Below are 7,335 nucleotides of genomic sequence, written 5' to 3' on the forward strand. Positions count from 1 at the left end.
CAGCATCATTTGCAGTAATGAGTTGGTAGTTTTCAACAAAGAAGGTGAGTGTATTTTTCAACAAGTTTTTAAACAAGATGAAAATTCTTTTAAACTAAAACCTACATACCTAAACGTAAACTGTGATATTTTTAAAAAAATTGAAAGAAATTATTCCTGATGTATCTAATACTTTATATAAAAGTATTTTTGAAATTATTTTACCGTTGCAAATCAAATGTAAAAACAATTGTTCGGATATGGCAAGTGATGATGATGAACTTTTTAAAGAAATCATAAACTCTATCAAAACTGAATTAAATTCAGTGATTAAAAAACTATTTAAATGCGAAGGTTGCATTGTAAATCATCCTTCACAAACAAGACATGATTGCATTATAATAAGTGTTGATAATAGAATTAAATATATTGGTGAAGATATATTTTTATGTATTAATTTTAAAAATATAAGAGATTCTTTAAGGCAGAAAAAAAATGTTCATTTATTTCGTGATAGGTTTTTTGAATCGAAATGTTATGAAGATTATAAAAATGCATTGATATAAGTACAGCTATTCTATTTAAATTTCTGTGTTTGTTTGATGTTATGACTATTTTTTTCCTTATGTTTTTTTTTAATAGAAATATATTGAAATTTTAGTTTTAATTTTAAAGCAAACATGTATATCAAATGTCAGTAAATGGAAATTGCTGTTAATTTAATATTAACTAATGAAATAAAATTCTAAGTATATTTTATGTATAATACAGAAACTTGTTCTTTGGAAATAAATAAATGTATTTAAATAGAAAAGCTTCTTGGTGAAATGAATGTATTTTTATTTTTTATAACAATTTTTTAAGTATTGTATGTTTACAGTGCAGTATATGCTTCAAGTGATTCACTCGTGTTGAAAATATAAGAGTTTATGAAGCGATTATTCGTTGAACTTATGTGATATATTTGTAAGGTTTCTTGAATACGAGTAATTTGAATCTGAATACATAGTATTGAATGTTCGGACATTTTTTCAAGTAAAACAGAATTTGAAGAAAATCTCACGAAACTTTTTTTTAATTTTGCTGGTGTCAAAAGAAACAGAAATATGCTGATGATGATGTTTTGAAGCAGCATGATACTTCTCTTCTTATAAATTGCATCCATTGTTTACAAGTGTTTAAAAGAAAAAGTGATCTCTTACACCACATTCGAATGCGACATGGTTTGATGCGAATCTTACAAAAACGAAAAAACGTTGACATCGTTAATACATGCAAGTCTTCTAAAATCGCAAGTCTTAATAGTATGTTCGCAATTGAATTGGTTTTCTAGAACATAGAAAATGATCATGTCTTAGATGTACTTCTTGAACATATAAAATTGTAGTTAGTAGGGAAAAAATGAGTTATGGTGTAGTGTTACACTGAGTTATGATATCGGTGTTTGAAATGGTAATCAATAGTTACATTTAAAATGTGTCGTGAGTGTGAAAATGCAGAAATAAAAGAGCTTTGGCGAATTTAATAGACGTGGTTCAATGTGGTTGATGGAAAAATTTGTTCCATGTAAATTAAATAGTGTAAGATATGAACCTCTTTCTCTCAATAGTTAATTATTCAATTTTAAGACAATTAAACTTTAAATATATATGCATACAGTACGTGTAATGATTAATATTACATTAATTAATGTAAATAACTGATGATATGTGTATTAACATAGTGAATGTTCACTTTTATGAAGTTCTAAGCATTACTTTAAATGTCATTCATAAAACTTTTATCTCATATATACAAACATGACAATATCTATTGAGTTTTCATTTGTTCCTTGGAATGTATAAAATTTTAAATATTTTTTTTAAAATTTAATGTAGATTGGAGTAAAATATATGTACCTTTCTTCATTTCAATCGGTAATATCTGTATGCTGGTAAAGGTACGTATGTTCGTAAGAGTTATACTGTGTCACATTTTCTGACAATCTTTCATTCATATTAGCTAATAAGAGAATTATTGAAATTAGTAAAGTAATGAAAATCAACGTTATTGAAAGAAAAAAACCCTAAAAGCATTTACATTTCCAGAAATATATCGATGTTCTTTTTCTTAAAAACAGCAGGTGTATCGTAGTTTTTATTTCGTTAAAAGCTGAACTTGTAAAATAAAAATTTTCTATTAGTGTAAGGTAAACAAAAAAATCCAGAGACAATCCGTATCATGAATGAAATTCAAGTCTTACATCGGATTTAAAAGAAATATTCTGAATCTAAATGTTTATGCCTATTTAGCACAAAATGTGTTTATTTGTCTTATAAATTTAACTAAAATCATTCTTATAACAGTATGTTGCCTTTAAACTGGATAAAAATGTCAAGTATATTTTCTGATGGTACTGATATACTTGCCAAAGAAGTTCTAAAAACCTCAAATGTCGAAAGAGCATATGATAAGAGTCTCCTTTCCTATCGCTACGTCAGTTACAGGTTAAGGGGCGTCTTGAATGGATGAAGATAATGTTTGTGCAAAAATATAGTAGTTCTATTTTGAAATGAGAAATAATTCGCTTTTTGTCAATTAACGAAACTTGTAGTAGTATTAAACAGAATGTCAGTGAAAGACTTTGCGTTTGCATAGTGAATTATGAAGGTACTGAAAGGTAGTAAAGAAGGTGAATGAAAGAATTAATTTGAACAAATAAGGTAAGGCTATCATTAAAAGAAAAAACTGTTCAAAAGATGTATGTTAGAATTAAAAGTAAGATGTTAAAATTTAAAAAGATGTAACAGAGTAAAATTAAAGAGTACTGGTATTTCCCATCTGGAAAACAGTAATTTGAGTACGATATTGAAAAAGTTGGTTTTAAGAATTTCTTTATGCATGTGATGCAAAACAATTGCTAGTTTATCATGAGTGCTGACATAGATGCAATTAGTGTAGGAAAAATAGTAAAATTAGTATAGTCAGTGTCTCTAAAACATGAAAAAATAATAATGTGAGCAGTGTAAATTCATTTGAAGTACTGAAATATGACATAGACTAAATATCAGAAGATGTAAGAAATATTTTGGTATGCGTGGATGAAACACTGAATGTGGTTGTAAAATTAGAAATGAAAATTATCAACACACTTAAAGGTAATAGGGGTTTAAAACTAAACATGATGTTAGACACTTTTAAGATCGTAAAACTATATGAGAAAGAAATACAGTTAGATATAAATGGTTTTAAACTGTAAAGTTGTGAATGGAAATTTCTGAGTAAAACCTGTAGATGATCTATTATGATCGGAGAATAAAACAAGTATTTTAAAAATTGTAAGGAAATGTTTGAATATGGAGTAAATGAAAACAATCCATATCGTTAAAATGAATAAAAAGGGATAAAATGTTGGAATTACGAGTGATGAGACAGAAATAAAAACATTATAATAAATAAGTTAAACTAGAATTAAGAAATATAAACACAGAAGGGAAATCATGAACGTAAGAAAAGCAATTAACAGTTATAGACTTAAGTTTTTTAAAAAAATATTCGGTAATGTAAAGAAGATATTGTTAAACACGTGAAAGAAATTAGAAATTCTGTAGAAAATTTAGTAAAAGAACTAAGATCACGAAAAATAAACGTTTCTTTTTAAATACAATTTCATACCACTAAGTTAAAGTGTGTATAGAATACTAGAGTGGTTTAAAAAAAGTAAATGAAGTTAAAATTCAGAATATATTGAACATTATAACGTTAAAAAAAGTGTGAAATTGCATCTAAAATTAAGTAATGTAACAAATAAACAACATGTGCGGGAACGTTTGTGAAATATAACATATAAGTTAAAAATCAGGGTATGCTGAAATTTATGAAAGGTATGATAAAAAATAGTATGTGGTAATTAAATAAAATATTACAAATTAGAAACGTTAAGTATTAAAAAATATGACAGTAAATGAATATGTTATTATGAAAACAGAAAACCTGAGAAATAAGTTAAAGTTTCATGGAAAACTAGAAAGGATAAAAGTATCAGAATAAAATTGAGTAATAAAAACAAATTATCTTGTAGTTACATTTTCATAACATGATGAACTATCATTAAAGGAAAGTCTTTTTTATATTTGTTTCTTTTACATTGTTTTCAGAGTCGCGCATTGAATAATTTAACACCAGACTTAAAAATATATTTCTAAAACATATAATTCACTTTTTCGTCAAGAGAGGGCAGCATCGCCATTTCATCAAAATTAAGATGCAGAAAATATTTCCCGTTGCCAGTTTAAAAAAACTAACTTAAAATGAAAAGCAGGAGGTCTACAACTCAATCAGCAATCTACCAACACCTCAACTCTACTCGTGACCACGCCTCCTAGTGTGATGACGTTGCCTTTGGCCCCACCCTCTGTGTGACGTCATTGACCACGCCCACACCGCACACCGCGTGCAGCAGAACCCGCATTTTTATACTACTGACCTACTGACACCTACTAATTGTTTTTATAAACTGTATTAATCTATCACATGAGAAACTTGCAATATTTTCACATGATGCTTCTAAAATAGCATAATAATATACTGGTAAAGTAAAATGGAGAAAAGAATACTCTTTTTTCAAACTATTTCATAACAACATATGCTTCATAAGAAGAAACAGGGTATTTTACATCAATAGGTAAAAAATTACGGTACTATTCCGTTTTGAGGACCGTAAAAAATTGCAGCGAAAATGTATGCGCAAAATCGCCAAATCTAGAAAACGCGTCCATTTAACAGCGCGCCAAATCTAGCGTACGCGCTGATTTCAGATTGCGTAAGTTTATATACTAGTTTTATATTTCTTGAGACGCCACTGAAATACTAGCTTAATTTTTAAATCCTTTTTTTTATTTTAAATCCTTTTATAATATCCTATGGATTTAACAATTTGGGAATTGCCCATGACGAAAAGTCGGCAATAGAATTTTGGGTAAAGTGCAGAATCATCCACTGTGACGCGTTTTTAAGAATTGCACATACTCGGTATCCATGTGCACATCGACCTATTTTAACTTAAATAAAAAATTTCCAGAATTGCACAAAAACGGCACTGCGCACACCCTTGACTTTATCTATGTACACATCGACCTATTTTCACTTAAAAAGTAAAAGAAAAGTGACAAAAATCCAATTGTTTTTACCCTTGTAAAAAGCGGCAAACAAATAAGTGAGCGATTCTGCACTTTACCGAGAATATTTTCAAATATTTTCATTCATTATAGAAAAATTACGTTTGAACAACCAACGAGATGAAATGATGCTTTAGCGATAAGTCGGTAGCGAAATAGCGATGCAGGCGTCCATTCAGTTATGTTTAGCAATTTTTATAAAAATGATAATAATGATCTGAAATAGTTATTTACTATTACGCTTCCATTCAGTCATGTTAGCCTTTTTCATATAAATTATAATAATAAAAATGTATTATATGAAATTAACCTTTCATCTAGATTAAAATATCAATCTTGATAGTTATTTACTATTACACTTCCTTTCTTGCGTTAGGGTTGCCGCAATTATTTTTGGCAGCATTGGCATCAACAATAGTTTGGCGATTTTTTACGGCCCTCGAAACCGAATAGTACCAAAATTACAATCCCTTTTCACATGAATTTTTAAGCACTATAATTAGATAAAATATTAACAGATGACTTCAAGAATAATATCAAAATCTAAAATCCCAACAAACACTGTAATTCGTTTTTAAATAATACTGCAAATGAATCCAACTAGTTATCTTTTTTCAGATCCTGATTTTTGACAACAAAGCACAAATGAGAATGTTATGCATCAAAGATGTAATTTATTATGAAAACCGGAGAGAAATTTAACTAACATAGTCTTCTCTGTTTACTATTATATAATTCGGAACTTAATTCCAATTAAATTTTTCGAATGTTTCAGGTGATACATAAAAAATATTAAGCAGAAAATTATTCGTTAAGTATAGACGAATTCATAAAAAATGTTTCTACAACTGAAATTGATCAGAAAACCAGAAATCACGTCACAAGTAGAATATATAAACATAAATTATAGAATAATTGATTAAGTTATTTACAATTTTAGACTGAAATTTCAACAATTCAAATAAGTAACTTACTCTTAGCTCAGGCGGCAATCCAGTAAAATGTAAGAGTCTTCGAACAAAAGCTGTTAGTTCAGAACAGAATACAACCGTTTATCTCCCCTAACTAACTTTATAAACTGCTTAACAGATAATACAAACGTATCCAGTCTGCTTCGGAACATTCTTCTTTGAATCGAATTACGATGATGTTTTCAATTTAAAAGATACATTGCTAAATATTCCTCCGACGCCATTACTTTTCGATAGCAAGATTTTTAAACGGTTGCACATAAGCAGCCGAAAACCAGACGATCGCTACGCCGCACGAAATGGTTTCGATCGGTGCTGGAGGATTGTAAATTGTCGCTCCGCACGAAAAACCCGTCATATGTGACGTCACTCTCGTATCGAGATCTCGTCGCACGCAAGGAGGATATGGCCAACACCTTCTTAAACAGAAGCCCAACTACGAGATCGTGACGTCACAAACTGGCGGCTGGCAATCGCCGTTGGTCACCTACTATCTGCCTTTAAAGTATATAAGTTTTTAAAGCTTTACTAACAGGAGGGTATTTTCTAATGATGCAGATACATATTATTTTTCGTTTTTTACTTTATATAAATATTGAAAATATATATTTTCAATTCATTCGCGGATATAATATTGGAAGCATTTTCCTTTGCACAAAATATATTATATATTATTAATTTTTCTATGATCTTATATTGTATGTTTACAGTTAAAATAATGCTTTAAAGTACTGGTTGACTTTTGATAAGTAACAGTAAGGTAATGTTGGAATCTCCCTCCATACTAATAATATTCAAGTAACTTAACTGCATAAAAATATATAAGAAGGATGTGTGGAAATATTTTTAAGGATATTAGAAGTTTTTAATTTTAGCAGGGTAGATTTATAAGCACACATATTACACAAAAAACCTAATTTTTCTAAACCTTTTAATATTTTCACAATATATCCATGCAAAAATTGCGGTGATAATGATTTTACTGGGACAATACTTATAACATCCTTATATGAAGATCTAATACTCTGCAGCATAAAAACACAAGCAGAATTAGCAGCGTTTTCACAATTATATTTTGCTACATTCCTATTATATTTTCACCTTTGAAATCTAAGAATGGCTTAATGTGAATTTCGTCAACCATTAAAGTGGCATATTATCGTTTTCGTCTAAAAAGCGGATTTTTTCCTTAGCATAATTCAGAAAATTTTCAGGAGTTTGCTCCAATT

This window comes from Stegodyphus dumicola, chromosome 5 (genome assembly GCF_044657685.1).
Source record: "Stegodyphus dumicola isolate Sdum_Otavi_A_Nest chromosome 5, ASM4465768v1".
In the NCBI taxonomy this organism is placed as follows: Eukaryota; Metazoa; Arthropoda; class Arachnida; order Araneae; family Eresidae; genus Stegodyphus; species Stegodyphus dumicola.